The sequence below is a fragment of the Eriocheir sinensis genome, unplaced genomic scaffold (assembly GCF_024679095.1).
Source record: "Eriocheir sinensis breed Jianghai 21 unplaced genomic scaffold, ASM2467909v1 Scaffold604, whole genome shotgun sequence".
In the NCBI taxonomy this organism is placed as follows: Eukaryota; Metazoa; Arthropoda; class Malacostraca; order Decapoda; family Varunidae; genus Eriocheir; species Eriocheir sinensis.
Window position 1 is genome coordinate 89,180 of NW_026111948.1, and position 19,639 is coordinate 108,818.

Genomic DNA, 19,639 nt, shown 5'->3' on the forward strand with positions numbered 1-19,639 from the left:
CAAATAAGAGGATAAAATATACAGGGGGAGGAGGAGGAGGAAGAGAAGGAGGAGGAAGGATGGTGATAAGAAGGAGATGAAGGAGAAAATAATAAAAGAAAAAGAAAATTGATAAGACGAAGATAAAAGAAAAAAGAAGAAAAGGGAAAGAAAAAAAGAATAACAAAAGGAGAAGAGGAGAAGAAAAAGAAAAGAAAAAAAGAAAAAAGTATTATACCAAAATAATACCAAGAAAAAAAAGCAGAAAAAAAGGAGAAAGAACAAATAAGACGAAAAAGAAGAAAATACGAAGAAAGGAAAAAGAAAAGAGAGGGAGGGGAGGAAGAGGAGGAGAAGGAGGGATAGGCTATGAATATTCCGTGCGCGTGTGTGTGTGTGTGTGTGTGTGTGTGTGTGTATATATATAAGGGGCTGGTACGACAATCTAGCAACGTTGCCATCCACGTGCGTGTAGGACTATTCGACCACTCCTTTGTTATCACCGTAGTACCATTCCTAAAAAAAAACTTTTCCTGATAATTAATTAAACCAGGTGAATATCGTAGCAATAGTGGCAATTTTAATACGATTGTCAAAGTACAAGATATATGGTGGAGCCCGATTACGGTTGGCCCAGCACTGAGCAGAGGTCAAAGGTGCTCTACGTCAGTAACCTAACTTTAAGTTGAGATCACACGAGCAAGACTTCTAGAGGCTGATGTTGGTTCTTTCCAGGTGGTTATCACAGGCTACGTCAAAGGTGGGATAATAGGTGTGGTAATCTAAAGGAGCCCTCCATACGTACACGGCGGCGCATTCGACCACTGCCTACTACTCTCTTGGAATCAATTATTTTCAATCCTGTTCCTTGCACTTATTCGAGCATTTTTGACATTCATTTTGTTCAAAGGGCGCACACACACACACACACACACACACACACACACACACACACACACACACATTCCATTTGTCAAGCACTTGTCCATCAACGGGTTCTCCCATACACAAACATGACGTCACGATTATCTGGAATGCGCAACACCATCTGCCTCCTCCTCCTCCTCCTCCTCCTCCTCCTAATCCATATACTCCTCCTCCTCCTCCCCCTCTCCCCTTCCTCCTTCGCCTCCATCTTTTCCTATTTCGCGTCCTCCTCCTTCTCCTCTTCCCCTCCTTCCCTCGGTACGAAATGGATGGCCAACAACTTTCTGCAGTAAGTAAAGAAAAGGATCTTGGTATCACTATATCAAGCGATTTAAAGCCCGGTCAGCATTGTTCAGAGGTAGTTAAAACTGCAAACAAATTGGTTGGCTTCATCGGACGAGTCTTTAATAATAAATCGGAAAAAGTAAAATTGAAATTGTATAATTCGTTGGTTCGACCCCGTCTAGAGTACTGTGTACAGTTTTGGTCTCCCTATTACAGAAAAGACAGAAAAGTTGGAACGGGTCCAACGAAGTGTAACAAAGATGATTCCTAGGTTGAGAAATTTATCATATGAACAAAGGCTTAAAGAAGTAAATTTATTCAGCCTGTCAAAACGAAGAATGCGAGGCGATCTAATAGAAGTGTTTAAAATGTTTAAAGGATTCAATGATATTAATGCGGAAGATTACTTTACAATTGATCGATCAAATAGAACAAGAAGAAATCGAAACTTGAAGATAAGTGGTAAAAGATTCTCGTCGCACGAAGCAAAATACTTCTTCAATCGAGTTGTTAATGTTTGGAACTCTCTACCCTGTGATGTCGTTGAAAGTACAACAGTTACGGCCTTCAAGAATAGATTAGACAAGTATTTTGAATCCAACCAGCAACTTAGATATTACTCATTGTCATAATAACGTTAAATTCTTTCGAATACTGGTGTCCTTGTCCGTTTTTATCGCCCGATTGGTGGTAGAAGTAATGGTAGTTCTTTCCTCTTTCCCTACATAAATTCCATGCAGTTTTTCCATGCTGCATGGTTCTTTTTCCTTTCCTGCCAGCTTTGGCTGGAGGAGCCTTCGCCTTTGCTGTTCTTCATCTTCCACCTTTGATTAGATAGTTAGTGTAGCTTGTCACAAACAGCCTCGTAAGGACCAGCAGGTCTGTTGTTGTTTGTTCTTCCTTTGTGTTCCTTTGTGCTCGCCTCCCAGGTTATTTTCCAGTTACATAAGAAACAAAAAAACTGTTAAAAATAATATCGGCCCACTACTATCAACCCGGTAGCAGCGATGGGACAAATTTGTGGCTTTACCGTGTACCAGCGACGGGCCACATTTTTGCCATGATATAGACCCCCCAAAATAGATGATGCATAAACTGATCACAAATGCGTATATATATAGATATAGATATATATATATATATATATATATATATATATATATATCTATATATATATATATATATATATATATATATATATATTATGAAATGGTTTGCGTCAGTGATGATTTTTTCTCATTTTTCTCGCTTAGAGGGGCCTTTAAGAAACATAATCCCCGCAGCTACCAGGTCAAGTGGAAATACGATTAGTGATAAAAGCATGGCGTCGGTCCTAAATTCAACCTTTAGTAGCGCATATTTACAGAAGAGAACATGACATCGATTCAAGCCCCGAAGAAAAATTTTCAAGGCCCTGAAGAACATAAGCTTGCATTGACCGAAATTGATATCAGCGAAGTGCGTGCAGATAATAGATCCAAATAAATCTCCGGGCCCCGATAATTTATCTCCTCATGTGTTAAGAGAATGTAGCCAACAGCTAGAATTACCCATAACATTAATATTCAACAAGTCATTAGCACAGGCCAGTGTGCCTCTTGAGTGGAAAAAGGCCAATATTACCCCGATCTTTAAAAACTAGGAGACAGAAAACAAGCCAGTAATTATTGTCCTAGCAGCCTTACGTCTGTCCTAATTAAACTATTCGAAAAAATAATCAGGGATAAAATGATCACTTTCCTTGAAACAAATGAATTGATAACTGATAGTCAGCATGGATTTCGTAGTAATCGGTCTTCCCCACCAACCTATTAACCTTTTCCAACGATGTTTATACATGTTGGGACGCCCGAAGCCCATATGACGTAATTTACCTAGATTTTTAGAAAGCGTTTGATAAAGCTCCTCACGTTAGGCTTATTTCAATACTGCATTCCCACGGTATTAACGACCATCTATGTGCATGGATTCATGACTGGCTCACCGACAGAGAACAACGTTTAGTTCTTAATGATGAAGCATCGGATTGGCAACCCGTCACCAGTGGCGTTCCCCAAGGTTCGGTCCTGGGGCCAACACTATTCATAATTTACGTGAATGACTTACAACTGATATCCTATCAAAAGTAGCCAAATTCGCCGACGACACCAAATTAGGAGGTACGGTAATGAACAGTCAAAGTTGCGAGAACATTCAATCAGACATAATAAGACTTGCCGACTGGAGCGAAAAATGGCAAATGAGTTTTAACGTAGATAAATGTAAAGTAGTGCACATAGGTGAAAAAAATCCTAACTTTAAATATCAGATTCAAGGACATGAGCTCAGCGAAGTAAAACAAGAAAAAGATTTTGGTGTCATTATCAGTAACACTCTTAAAATGAGCGATCAATGTTCTGCAGCGAGTAAAAAATCCAATATGATGTTGGGATTAATCTCAAGAAACTTTGATTATAAATCACCCAAACTTATGAAGAGATTATATTTAGCATTTGTAAGACCACACCTAGAATACGCCGTTCAGTTCTGGTCACCTAACTATATCAAAGATCAAGTTTTGCTAGAAAAGATAGAGCGACGAGCAACCAAACAAATTCCAGCGCTCCGAAACTTGCCATATGACGAGCGTTTAAAACGTTTAGATATGTTTTCCCTAAAAAAGCGAAGGATAAGAGGGGACTTAATTGAAGTGTTCAAAATCCTTAATGTATTCGACATTAACCCAGATAGTCTATTTCAGAGAGACACCAACACAAGAACACGCAGCAACGGTATGAAGTTAAAGGGAAACGGATGTAACACATTGGTGCGCATAAATTTTTTCAATAACAGAGTCGTCGATCACTGCAATAGACTCCCACCGTCAGTAGTTAACGCACAGAGTATCAATAGCTTTAAGTCTTCAGGGACATACGATTATACTGACCCTTCTTCGTATGTTTTCAGACAGATTGCAGCAAGACGTCAACCTAAATTCATATTATTCTCCCCCACAACCTAGATTGCAAGTACCGTAAGTTAACAATAGAGTAAAGCAACAGTTAATGTCCGCATGACAGGTGGAGTGAGGTGTGGGTGCAGTAAGGTGACAGATTACTGGTGCGTGCCTAGTACCGCCGGTAAAACGAGGATCAAGCCTCCACCTGTGCCCCTGAAACTACACCTCACTCATCGTGAGTATTAGGGGGGATTCTGGGGCTGCCCTGTGTAGGCCACTCGTCCTCTACCAGTCTCCCTGTATTTTTATGTTCTTATGTTCTTATGTAATGAAGTCATTTTCCCCCTCAGCTTAGGTTACCAGTAGTGTAAGTTAAGGGTAGTAGTTTCCTCTTATTTCTCTCTTTACTGTAAAATTTCCATGGCCCTTTCTTCCTTAAAGGTACATGGTGTTCTCTTCTAACTATTTCCTGCCGGCACGCTGCCGGAGGGAGAGGTGGGTGGGGAGGAGCCTTCATCTTTTCTGTCCTGTCTTACCACACGTAGATTACTAGTAGTAGCGGTAGTAAACAGACACCCTCGCCATAGACCGATAGGTCTTCTTGTGTCTGTTCTTCCTATGTATGTATCTTTTCTTATTTCGCCTCCTCCTCCTCCTCATCATCATCATCATCATCATCATCTTTTTCCCCTCCTGCCCCCCTCTCCTCCTCCTCCTCTCTTTTTGATTAGCTTCGGGTCTTCCCACTTCTACTACTACTACTACTGCTACTACTACTACTACTACTACTACTACTACTACTACTACTACTACTAATAGTACTACTACTACTACTACTATTAATAATAATAATAATAATAATAATAATAATAATAATAATAATAATAATAATAATAATATTACTACTAATACTACTCCATCCTAGGAGATTTCAATGTCCACCACTATCTTTGGCTTTCATCCTCTTTCACTGATCAGCCTGGTGAACAAGCCTACAACTTTGCTCTCCTCAATGACCTAGAGCAGTTGTTTCAGCACCCTACTCGTATTCCCGAACGTCTTGGAGACAGGCCCAACATTCTAGACTTCTTCCTTTTCTCTAGCCCTTCTGCCTACTCTGTCAAACTGTTCTCTCATTGGGTTCATCCGATCACAACCTTATTTCTGTATTCTGTCTTATCGCTCCTGTACACCCTCTGAACCCACCGAAGAGGCGATGCTTCTGGCATTTTGCTTCAGCTCTGTGGAACGACCTGAGGATGTACTTTTTCCGATTTCCCGTGAAATGATTACTGCTTCCAGGAGAGAGACCCCTCAGTGTGTGCCCAGTGCATCACAGAGGTGATTGTCTCAGGAATGGAGGCATACATTCCACGTAGATTCTCTACTCTCCATGCTAAAAAGCCTTGGTTTAATCACGCTTATTCTCGTGCTGTCAAAGATAGAGAGGCAGCTCACAAAAGGTACCAGAGTCTTCCAACTCCCGCTAACCATGACTTTTACATTTCAGCCCGGAATCTTGCCAAATCTATTCTCCGACTTAACAAAAACTCCTTTATCCATAGCAAACGTCAACACCTTGCTTTCTCTAATTCTTCCAGAGACTTCTGACACTTAGCCAAAAATATTTCCTCCAATTTCACTTCTCCCTCTTTCCCCCTTCTTAACCCAGACGGCAGCACTGCCGTCTCTTCTATTTCTAAGGCTGAACACGTCGCTCAGACTTTCTGTAACAACTCCACTCTGGACGATTCTGGGCATATTCCTCCTATTATTAAGATACCGCCCTATAGTTTACAATCCTGTCTATCTAAAGCTTTTGAATCAATCCTTAACCGGAAGATTCAAAAGCACCTTTTCACTTCTAACCTTCTATCTGATCGCCAGTATGGGTTCCGCAAGGGGCGTTCTACTGACGATCTTCTTAACTGATTCTTGATCATCCTCTCTTAGCCGTTTCGGTGAAACTTTCTCTTTTGCGCTAGACATATCGAAAGCCTTCGATAGAGTCTTTCATAAGTCTTTGCTTTCTAAACTACCCTTTTTCGGATTCTATCCTTCTTTCTGTTCTTTTATCTCCAGTTTCCTTTCCGGCCGTTCTATATCTGCTGTGGTAGACGGTCATTGTTCTTCCCCTAAACCGATGAACAGTGGTGTTCCACAGGGCTCTGTCCCTCTCTTCCTCTTATTCATCAATGATCTTCTTTCCACAATAAAGTGTCCTATCCACTCATACACTGATGCCTCCACTCTGCTTTATTCAACTTCTTTCAACAGGAGACCCTCTCAACAGGAATTACATGACTCCAGGCTGGAGAGTGCAGAAAGCTTAACCTCAGACCTTACTATTATTTCCAATTGGAGTAAAAGGAACTTTGTGTCCTTCAATGCCTCAAAACCCCACTTTCTCCACCTATCAACTCGACACAATCTTCCAAACACCTATCCCCTATTCTTCGACAACACTCAGCTGTCACCTTCTTCAACACTAAACATCCTCGGTCTATCCTTAACTCAAAATCTTAACTGGAAACTTCACATCTCCTCTCTTACTAAATCAACTTCCTCGAGGTTGGGCGTTCTGTATCGTCTCCGCCAGTTCTTCTCCCCCGCACAGTTGCTATCCATATACAGGGGCCTTGTCCGCCCTCGTATGGAGTATGCATCTCACGTGTGGGGAGCTCCACTCACACTGCTCTCTTGGACAGACTGGAGTCTAAGGCTCTTCGTCTCATCAGCTCTCCTCCTCTTACTGATAGTCTTCTACCTCTAAGAGAGTCAAGTCATATTTACCTGTTATTTTATTTATTCCTTATTTAGATTTTTTTTTTTTTGGGGGGGGTTGGGCATGCCAGATTCTCAACACTTTTACAAGTATTTTATGTTAAGACTATATCGGAATAGGTAGATTTGATGAGAATGGTAAAGTAAGATTAAAATATTATTTTGATAGCATTGGTCAAACAGTTTCTGGTGATATAATGTAAGGTTAGAAGTACTCAAAAGAATGGAATTAAGATTAATGCTTTGATTTTTTTTGTATAGCTGTATTGTGTAATATCATCCTACTTAGAGAAAAGCATTTTAGAAAAGTAGGTAATGAACAGTAGTATTAATTGCCATGTTCATAACAACTAAAAAGTTAATGTCTTATGATGCATGTAAATAAAATACTGGTACTGATTTAGCTTTCCATCACAGCATGTATTAAATGTTATTGGAGAAGGTATGGGAGATAAAAAGCATGCCATAGTGAAACGATTAAGAAACTTGCCTCACATTTATACCCTGACAGTGCCTTCCCTGGGAGTGGACCCCGTACGCAGGATGACTGTGAGAGGCGTTGGTACAACGTACAACAAAAATCAAAGCCTCACATTGCCAAGTGCAAGAATGAGCAGCGGCAGACTGGTAATTTTTTTTAGTTGTAATGTCTTTAAATGTAAAACTTATATTAGTTAGTTTTTTATGTGCTCACAGAATGCAGCTATACTGGCCACAATGCCTTTATTTCAGCTTAAAGTTAATAAGTTCATAGCAGTGAACTGCATATTTGATATAGAATTTTTTTTAATGTTCATCTGTCAGTGACTATCAATCTATCTAAATACCTTGGTTGTCTTCCCCCAGTGAAGGGTTTTAGCCAAGACAGGCACACACTTACTCACACACTCACACTCATGTACACCACTCTCTCAGCTGCACAGCCCCTGAGTGAGTAAAAAAGGCCCTCACTGTATGGGGCATTAGCTGCACAGTTCAGACAGGGAACTTCCACACCAAGGCCTCACAGCATACACTGGTTTACCCCTGCCCCTTCATAACAATGACATTTCCCCCAGCACCTGAGTGCCCCACACGTGTGGCACCACAGATACGCAGGCGCCTGCCTATATAACTATGACATTAGCTGTGGTAGATAAACTGGTGTATGACATCATAGGCTGCTCGTCTCATGTATTTGAAGGGGTACCAGAGCCATTCAGCATTGACATGATGTGCTAGGGATAGGACAGCAGCAACAGTCAAGCAGCAGTGAAATATTGACTGGCCAGTATGTTTTTGGCAAAAACTTTTATATTCTCATTAAAACAATTTATTAATCACCCTTAAATTCATATTCTTTGTAGATACACACTTTATCAGTATTGCTAGAGACCATCCCAGCACATTGTTCATTATCTGTGGAAAAGATACCATTAGCTGCTCCGGCAACAGCCACTGCTTCAATATCTGCTGGCCCTATGACACCAGCCACTGCTTCATCATCTGCTGGCCCAATGACACCTGCTACTGCTTCATCATCTGCTGGCCCTATGACACCAGCCACTGTTTCATCATCTGCTGGCCCAATGACACCTGCCACTGCAAGGGATGACAATGAAGCTGCTCCACCACAGTCACCACCTACTTCATCGGAGTTAAGAGATGCCTTTCATAGGGTAGCAGTATAATTTTTTGATGCTGGGGCTGAATATTACTGCCTCAAGGCTATGATTTTGTCACTTTTTTTATTACTGAGGAGGTTAGGGTGGAAGGGGTGAAAAATAATCTCTGCTGTTTTTCGAGAGAAATGATTAGCAAATTCATTCAAAGCACAAAATTTACCAGAAAAAAAATTGTGTGCCATTGTGAGTGGGTTCACTTGAGATTGGGCTCCAATACGCCTCTGTGGTCTAGTGGTCAGCATGCCTGGCTTCTACGCGGGCCCGGGTTCGAATCCCGGCCCGGGCAGTCGGCGTGCAGCTCACCAAGCTGATCATCCTCCCTCTCGGGCTGGTCGATAAATGACTACCTGGGGAAACTGTGGTAACCCGGATGTCACACAGGCCCTGTGTCCCGGGGTAATGGGCTCCCTCCCACCACAGGCTCAAGGGCCAATGTTACGGAGATGAGCACCGAGGCCACGCTGCTACAGCGTATGCCCCAACTCTACCTTTACCTTTATTGGCTCGACTGACAGACATGGCTTTATATGTCGAAGGTCACTGGTTCAATCCCCACAGCCAGCACTCTCTAACTTGGATTTTTCCGAGTTCCCTAGAGCCTAGATTAATTTCTCGGTGTTAAATGAGGAGATTTGCACCGGCACCCAGTCTTGGGTGTTACAAGATACGTTGTTACAATCAGGGGCGTCATTTGGACTTCAAAAGTGGGAGGGACATTAGGGCAGACAGTTTTATATATATATATATATATATATATATATATATGTATATATATATATATATATATATATATATATATATATATATATATATATATATATATATATATATATATATATATATATATATATATATATATATATATATATATATATATTTTTTTTTTTTTTAGCATCATTAGCTAATAACACCTTTAGGCAATGATCATATTTGCATTTTATGTAGTCTGTGATGCAGGCAGGATATTCATTAGCACCTAATTAGACTCATGCTGCTCTTGAGTGCTCTCTGATGAATTCACAATCAAATATGTAGTATACCTATATGGTAGCATTGAGTAATCTTAGGTCACTTGGTAAAGTGTTCACCTAGGTCCGACCCAGTCTGACAACATAAACCTAAGTGTGTTTGCAAGCTGAGTGTTTAGAATATTGGCATAATAATAAAAGATGCTGAAAACTGGATTCCACTACTTTATTGAATATATGAATAATTATAAACTGAATTTGTAATGGAGCCAAGATAAAAAAAGCTATGTTTTTCAGCGGTCATACCATGATCTCATGAAAATAATTAGGTTGACATATATAATTAATTAATACGTATTTTGGTATGATGACCTTTGCACGTTAATACCATAGCTTTGCTAGCATTGAGTAATCTTAGATCACTTGGTAAAGTGTTCACATAAGTCCGACCCAAGCTGACAACATAAACCTAAGCATGTTTGCAAGCTGAGTGCTTAGAATATTGGCATAATAATAAAATATGCTGAAAACTAGATTCCACTAATAGAGTAATTATATACTGAATTTGTAATGGAGCCAAGATAAAAAAGCTATGTTTTTCAGTGGTCATACCATGATCTCATGAAAATAAATAGGTTGACACATGTAATTAATTACTACGTATTTTGTTATGATGACTATTGCACATTAATACCATAGCTTTGAATCCAATGATGAATATCCTCAAGCAAGACACAAATAGCAACAGATTGGTCACCAATTCACTCAGTAAACACAATACTCCAGAAAAGTATACACTGAATTCACAATAAAGTTGTTTTTCCACTTGGAACTTTGTAAACAGAAACCAAGTAACCTCGTTTTACTTCACTTATAAGTCATGATGTTCGCGATGTGGTCACCTCGACCTTTCGTTCCTCCTCCCTCACACTGGCAGACGTCTCTAACAAGCTTTCTTACCACCATTATCTCAATACGAATAACCGGCAGGAGTAATTTGTTTTCTAACTTGATTTTAAAGCAACAATAATTATAAATCATATTCTAAATTACATTTTAATGCAATTTTAATGTCATCTTTTTCATTTGCATGTGTGTACTTTTCTGCTACAAATAAAAGTTTTTTTCCCATGTTTTCTTTTCCTTAACTCAAATATTTCACATTTTAATCAATAACAAAGGCATCAAACACTAATTGTATGTTCAAGCTATGTTTGCTTTTTTTTGTTTTTGTTTTTTTCTGTTGACATAAACTACTTCGTTTTCCTTTGGTGCCATTATTTTCACATGGGTACAGTCTATCACTCCCACAACACCGGCAAGTTGGTAGAATTCTGCTTGCTTTTCACGGATCTCCACCCTATCAAGGGGAGACTGGATAAACCTCCCGACTACCTACTGGGCACTGAGGGCGGCCAGAATGTTCGCTATCACCCTTCTTACACTACTCTGGCTTACCCCCAAACTCATCACTTGAACACTGCAGCATTTTTCCTGTAACCAAGTATCTTTAAGTCAAAATCACTTTCAACCCCGGGATGAGGGAATGCTCCCCTTTGAACTGGATCTTGTAGCTCTCTTCTCACCAAACCAGTCACATACTCCATTCCTGCACGGTCTAATATGTATGTTTTGACAAGTTCACCATCGTTATACAGTTCCAAAGCGTCCTATCAAACTCTAAATTGCGGAAGCGGGCTGGGCGAGGAAGTCCGGTGGCCATGTTGATATGGGTCTGGGTCTGGGATTCACTATTAACTTTACTATTAAGTGTTTAGAAGTCCTCGCCAGCACTCCCAAGTTAATACCAAAGTTAATAGTAGGTATTAGGCTAATAGTTGTTGAGGATACACTTTGAGAGTGAAGTTAATACTAAAGTCGAAAGTTAATACCAAGTTTAGTATTAATAGTTGTCGAGGATACGGGCCCAGCACTCGTCGAGCGAGCAACTCCCCTGGCCTTTGAACCAGCTTATAGACTGCTGAGTTGCTCGCTCGGCTACGGGTGCAGGATGCACCCGTTCCCCCCAACCAGCTGGGCAGGGCCTCATGGCCTGACGCCTAGCACCTCTGCCGTGCTCTAACCATAGCCCATCCAGTCAACGAGCTGGTAAACATAAAACAACAACAATTTTGCCAGAGGCAGTGGAACGCCAGCACTAACAACAATTTGCCAAAGGCTGCCCGTGGTAAGGTAGTGTTGGAGGCCTTTTGTAGTTTGTTCGATATCTTCTCTAGCCCCCCCTTCTTTTTTTCGGTCTATTTATTATACACCCACATCCATTAACCATATACAACACTAACAAAAAGTAGGTTATTCCTCATATATGCATGCTCTCATTAATACAAACATCATTATTAGGAAAGCATTCATTATACATCCACATTCATTAATCATACAGCTTTAATAGAAAAGAAGGCTATTCCTTTTAAATCCATACTCTCTTAACAACATACAACATTATTAAGAAAGAAAATAGTAGATATACATCCACGTTCAGTACTCATATACAACACCAATAAAAAGTAGCCTATTCCTCATACATTCATGCTTTCTTTAATACAAAACATTATTAAGAAAGATTAATAGAACATCGACAGTAATTACTGATAAACAAGATTAATAAAGAAAAGTAGGCTATTCCTCATAAAGTCATACTCTAATACAAACGGCATTATCAAGAAAGAAAAGAATACTTATACGTCCACAGTCATCACTCATATACAAGATTGATAAAAAGTAGGTTACTCCTTTTCAATTCATTCCCTCTTAATAACACACAACATTTTTAAGAAAAAAAAGACTAGTTATACATACAGTTATTACTCATATACAAATAAGAAAAAGTAGGCTATTCCTTTTAAAATTCATATGCTTTTAAACACATACATCATTATTTAGAGAGCATTCATTATACATCCACATTCATCAATCATATACTACATTAATAAAAAGTAGGCTATTTCTTTTAAATTCATACTGTTTTAAACACATAAAGCATTATTAAGGAAGCATTCATTGTATACTTCCACATTCATTAATCATATACAGCACTTATAACAAGTAGGCTATTCCTAATACATTCATCTCTTCAATGCATACACCATTATTAAAAAAAAGCATTTATATCACATTTATAGTCACTTCATATTAAACTCCACATAAGCATACAACCTAAACACACAAGCAATTATTATACAATGAACACTCGTATTATACAGCTCTCAACTTCTTACGGCCACTCACAGTTTACAATGAACACTTTAAATTTATCTTACAAATTTTTCCATTTCTTTCGACCACTAAAAGACTTAAAATGGCTTCTTACATCTTGCTCATTTTTTTTTTTAATTTCTTACGATAAATTCACAACTTACAATAACGCTCTTAGACATCTCGTAACTTCTTGCATCTTTTACGACCACCTCTCTCGCTTGGCAATGTTATGCAATGACATCATCGTCCATGCCAGCCGGTGCATTTAGGAAACTAGTAGGCTATTATGCATTGAATTGAATTACAAAGCTATTATTTTGCATTTACGAATATTAAGTTATTATTATGCATTTAAGAAAACTAGGCTATTATTTTGAGCAAATTTGCAGAGAGAAATTAGTTCTCTCTCTCTCTCTCTCTCTCTCTCTCTCTCTCTCTCTCTCTCTCTCTCCAGAATGCACACTGACGACCAAAGCCAAGCAAGTATTTAGCTTATGGAATGCAGAAAATCTTATTACAGAGCGTGGACTAGTGGAAACAAGAGCATTCATAACAGATTTTTTTAACTCGTGGGCTTCGGCTATGGGAAAGCCGAGAAGTGGCCGAGAAACGACAAAATTACACTGCATTTTGAGACTAAGAAAAGAACAGGGAATGTACATCAAAGTACTCCTCTCATAACCAAAAAGCCGTTAAAAATATTTACTTTTACTCAAACTCCATTCTTTTTGAGTGGTGTTTGTCACAAAATAAACAGTCTCGTGACGTGTGGCATCTAGCCAATAGTCGCTTGTTGTCTACTATAGAGAATTTGACGAGTGATTACTGTATGGATAGCTAAGTCAGCCTGCCATGACCCTACAGCACCACCTTTGACAAAAAAGCCCACCTCAAGATCACTCACCTACCACCATGGATTAAATAGAGAGGATTGTTCACTGAGCATTTGTTTTCCCGGCATGCACCGCGGCCGTGACGTCACGCCTGTCAGCTGTTCAAGTGGTTCCCACGCGCCGTATTTAACGTGCCGATATGGGTGTTTGTGCGGTGTTTGGGTGCTCCAGCAACACAAGGCATGCAGGAAAAGGTGGCCTGAGGTTCTACAGGTTCCCCAGAGACAAGAAAACTCGCCGGAAGTGGATAAGAGTGTGCAGGCGGAGTGATAAATATGACATCAAGCTTGCCCGCGTTTGCTCCCTTCACTTCCAGGAGAGCGATTATTCTCATGGAAGGGGCGATGGTACTACTTTTACATCAAGGAACACACGGGAACTGAAACCAGGAGCTGTGCCATCCCAACATATTCCATCAAAACCACATGCAGGTATGTATTCATCGAAACTACTTTTTTCCTGGGTAAAAGTTTGTCATGTCTCGCATCAACAAGGGCGTAGCAAGAAATCTGGGGTCCCGGGGGTGCTTGGCTCATTGTGGGGCTCCCTCACACGCTTCTGCACATGAGGATGGCAAAAAGACCCCCCCGTTAGGCTAGTAGGTCAGGTTAGATTTAGATTAATAAAATCTCATTTTTATTTGCCCTGTGGCACCTGGAGTCATGAGTGTTAAAATTTTAATATTTCATGGCACGCGTTGACATCTCTGATTTCTTCATTCAACCTGGGTGCTTCCAATGTTTTTTGTGTGTGATTTAGTCGATTTTTTCCCTTCATTTCTGAGAAAATCCCTGCTTTGTAAGGTAATGTAAAATAGTCGCGTATCTCAAACCAGTGATTTGCGATACAAACTAAGCATTACTGAAAAAAACGAAGGTAAAAAGCACACACACACACACAAAAAAAAAAAAATGTAAATGTAATGGCCAAAATAAGCTTCATAACCTGGGGAAGATACTGCCAACTTAAAAAAAAAAATACGAGTGAAATAGCTGAAGGATGATTATCTAGGAGCAGTTCTTACTTATAGCCCTATAAGCCTTTCTGTAGTAAATACACGTAAGTACCTCTTTAGTTAAACAAAGTTAGTGACTTCTCCCTGAAAACAATAGATCCCTATGTTATTGGGGATGTAAGGTATGTCTAAAAATCATAAGTACTGTATTCAGAATTAAAAGATCTACATATTCTTTAGGTAAGAAACGAATGTATTGTGCAAGGCATCTAACAAACTAATACCACTTTCTGCTCTCTTTTTTATTTTTATAGCCTAGTCATATGTATTGTATAGGCACAGTACCAGTTAACATTTTCTGTACCTTGCGCCGTCTTTATAATTGCTGCCAAATTAATTTTGTCACACCAAGTGCTGGGTTGTCGAATTGGTATCAGAATGAGAGGACTACCTCAGAAGAAATATGTGCAGTTTTTATTTATTTATTTATTCATTTGCTGTTATGAGGGAGAAGTATCCAGAATCAGGAGTAATTATTTTAAAAATTTATACTACTGTTGAGCTTTACTGAAAGAATTTAGTTTCCCGGAAATTTAGTATGGCAGTGAGTTGCATCACATTATGGAATAGTTCTAGTATAGAATCTGCATGATCAATATCATATGACAAGTATTCAAATATATTTACTGTATGGTAAATCGGTCATCCAAGTGAGAAATGGTAGCTAGGTAAACTAATCTAAGCTAACCCAAACTATTGCAGGTGGTTCAGAGCCTCGGAGGGCAAGATACCTCAACAGAATGAAGCACCAGCAGATGCAGACTCAGCAGACTGACTGTCGCCAGATTAGAAAGAAAGATCCCTCACTTAATATCTGCACTGGTGAGAACTACTATTTTTTACTACTAATAGCTGTAATTATGGTATAAAGATAAAATGATATACCTACTTTTACAAATATCAAGAATAGTTAACTCATATTCATTAATTAACTAATTAAATTAATTAACTGCCAATGCTCCTAGAAACTAGCTGTCCACCACCCAGAACCACCCTTATCTAACTTTAAAAAAACCTAGAAGCTAGCCACCCCATGCCCGCACTTATTCTTAAGTAACATAGGAAAGAAATGGGTCAACATAGATTCCTAGAATCTAGTCCCCCCACCACACCCAAACTTGCCTCAACTAACTTTTGAGAACTTATAATAGCTGTCTTCTGCCCGATCACAGCCTTGACTAACTTAAAAAGAAAATATACTTCCTAAAATCTATCCATCCCTTGCCTGACCCCTGACCAAACTTATTTAAAGAGACAGTGTATACAATCCAGAGCCTGTCCATCCTTAATTGCCTGACCACAGCTGTAATTAATTTAGAAAGAAAACTTCCCAGAACCTATCCATCCCTTGGCTGACCCCAGTCGTATTGAATTGAATTGAATTACATAAAACAGTTTGATAAGCCGGACAGACCCCAGTCGTAACTAATTTAGAAAGAAAAATTTAGAAAATACTTCCAAGAACCTAGCTGTCCCTTGCCTGACCCCAACCATTACAAATTTAGAAAGAAAATACTTCCCACAACCTATCCGGCCGTTGCCTGATCCCAGTGTTCGCTAATTTAGCAAGAAAGTACTTTTAGGACCCTATCTGTCCCTTGTCTGACCCCAGCCATCTAGGAACCTACCTGTACAGTACATACCTGATCCCAGCATTAACTAATTTAGAAAGAAATTACTTCCTGGAACCTATCTGTCCGTCAGTTGCCTGACCCCAGCGATTCCGAAGACTACCTGTCCCTCGCCTGATCTCAGCGTTACCTTATTTAGAAAGAAAATTCTGCCCAGAACTGAGAAGTCCCTTAATTGCCTGGCCCCAGCTGTAACTAATTTAAAAAGAAAATACTTCCTGGAACCTACCTGTCTCTTGCCTTACCCCAGAGTTAACTTATTTAGAAAGAAAGTATGTATACGCCATACCTTGCTTAATAACGGGGTTGTCATATATCAAAGCGTTGCTATGCAAGTCAGTTTTTCTCATTAGAAACAATGGGAACTTACGTGTTAAGTTCCTAGCTGATATTGAGTTAACCCCCTAAACTTAGTATTACTACCAATTCACAAAGGAAACACACAGTATTTTCAACTTAATATTAATCACAAAACTTAGTAAAGGTTAACACTTACAATAAAAGAATACTGCATAGGATCAATGCATAAAATCACCTTAAAAGCATTTGAAAAGGTGTTCAGACATTTAGCAGAGACTGACGACCTTGCACTTGCTTCGCTGTAAAATGGCGGATGGCGATCAGTAATGCTGTTTTTGTCCTAGGTGAAGCGTCACTCACTGATCAGTGCAAATTGTGTTGGTGCACACACTATTCTAATTCCAAACTGGTGGCCGTGCGTCACAAGCATTGTACACAATGATAAAAAATGGTCGTTAAGTGGGCTACGGTCTACATTCACGTGCATTCTGTCCGCAAATTGTCATTAACCGAATACATTGTTAAGTGAGATATTTTTGTGCATACCATCTTTCTAAATAAGTAAACGCAGGGGTCATGCAAGGGATGGATAGGTTCCGGAAAGTATTGTCTTTCTAAATTAGTTGACGCTGGGATCAGACAAGGGATGAACAGGGTCTGAGAAGTATTTGCTTTCGAAATTAGTTATGGCTGGGGTCAGGCAAGGAACGGATACGTTCTGGGAAGTATTTTCTTTTTAGATTATTTAACGCTGGGATCAGGCAAAGGAAGGATAGATTCTAGGAAATATTTTCTTTCTAAATCAGTTACCGCTGGGGTGAAGCAAGGAACAGATAGGTTCTGGGATGTATTTTCTTTCTAAATTAGTTAGAGCTGGGCAGACATGTGGTAATCGTAATCTGTAATCGTAATCGATTACAATCGATTACAGTTTTTCAAGTAATCGTAATTGATTACCCTCTTATTTTATTTGAAGTAATCGTAATCGTAATCAAATACATTAAAGGTGTAATCGTAATCATGACTACTTTTGCGATTACATTAGCATCGTTAGTTCTACAGCTTAGTGATAAGACTTTCCAGAGTTTAGTTTTCATTAAATACAACAAAAACCTAAAGTTTTAGTTTATAGTTTCTCGTACAGCAAGTATGTACTCTCTACATTTGTAATAATTCAACCAATTAAATATTTAGTATGGTACATGTGTATGAAATTTGCAAGTTCACCTTTCAGTCCTTCCAGTAATCACGATTGTAATCATGATTACACCTAATTTTATTGTAATCGTAATTAAAATAAAATGATTACACCTAATTTTATTGTAATTGTAATCATAATCATGAAAATATGAAGTAATCGTAATCGTAATCGATTACATAACATAAGTAATCGCCCCATGTCTGCAGCTGGAGAGGGGCAAGGGACCGATAGGTCCTGGGAAGTATTTTCCTTCTAAATTTATTATTGCTGGGGTGAAGCAGGAGACAGGTAGGTTCTGGGAAGTATTTTCTTTCCAAATTAGTTATGGCTGGGGTCAGGCAAGGGACGGTTAGGTTCTAGGAAGTATTTTCTTTCTAAATTACTTACGACTGGGGTCAGGCAAGGGACGGTTAGGTTCCGGGAAATATTTTTGTTCTAAATTACTTACGACTGGGGTCAGGCAAGGGACGGTTAGGTTCCGGGAAATATTTTAGTTCTAAATTACTTACGACTGGGGTCAGGCAAGGGACGGTTAGGTTCAAGGAAGTATTTTCTTTCTAAATTACTTACGACTGGGGTCAGGCAAGGGACGGTTAGGTTCTAGGAAGTATTTTCTTTCTAAATTACTTACGACTGGGGTCAGGCAAGGGACGGTTAGGTTCTAGGAAGTATTTTCTTTCTAAATTACTTACGACTGGGGTCAGGCAAGGGACGGTTAGGTTCCGGGAAATATTTTCTTTCTAAATTACTTACGACTGGGGTCAAGCAAGGGACGGTTAGGTTCCGGGAAGTATTTTCTTTCTAAATTACTTACGACTGGGGTCAAGCAAGGGACGGTTAGGTTCCGGGAAGTATTTTCTTTCTAAATTACTTACGACTGGGGTCAAGCAAGGGACGGTTAGGTTCCGAGAAGTATTTCCTCTCTAAGTTAGCTAACGTTGGGGTCAGCCAAGGGACAGATTGGTTCCGGGAAGTATTTTCTCTCTAAGTTAGCTAACGTTGGGGTCAGCCAAGGGACAGATTGGTTCCGGAAAGTATTTCCTTTCTATACTAGTTAACGCTGAGGTCAGCCAAGGGACAGATAGGTTCCGGGAAGTATTTTCTTTCTAAACTAGCTAACGTTGGGGTCAGCCAAGGGACAGATTGGTTCCGGAAAGTATGTACAGTATTTCCTTTCTATATTAGTTAACACTGGGGTCAGCCATGGGATGGATATGTTCCGGGAAGTATTTTCATTCTATATTAGGTAACACTGGGGTCAGTCAAGGGATGGATATGTTCCGGGAAGTATGTTTTCTTTCTAAATTAGTTAACGCTGGGGTCAGCCAAGGGATGGATATGTTCCGGGAAGTATTTTCTTTCTAAATTAGTTAACGCTGGGGTCAGCCAAGGGATGGATATGTTCCGGGAAGTATTTTCTTTCTAAATTAGTTAACGCTGGGGTCAGCCAAGGAATGGACATGATCCGGGAAGTATGTTTTCTTTCTAAATTAGTTAACGCTGGGGTCAGCCAAGGAATGGACATGATCCGGGAAGTATGTTTTCTTTCTGAATTAGTTAACGCTAGGGTCAGCCAAGGAATGGACATGATCCGGGAAGTATATTTTCTTTCTAAATTAGTTAATGCTGGGGTCAGCCAAGGAATGGACATGATCCGGGAAGTATATTTTCTTTCTAAATTAGTTAACGCTGGGGTCAGCCAAGGAATGGACATGATCCGGGAAGTATATTTTCTTTCTAAATTGTTAATGCTGGGGTCAGCCAAGGAATGGACATGATCTGGGAAGTATATATTCTTTCTAAATTAGTTAACGCTGGGGTCAGCCAAGGGATGGATA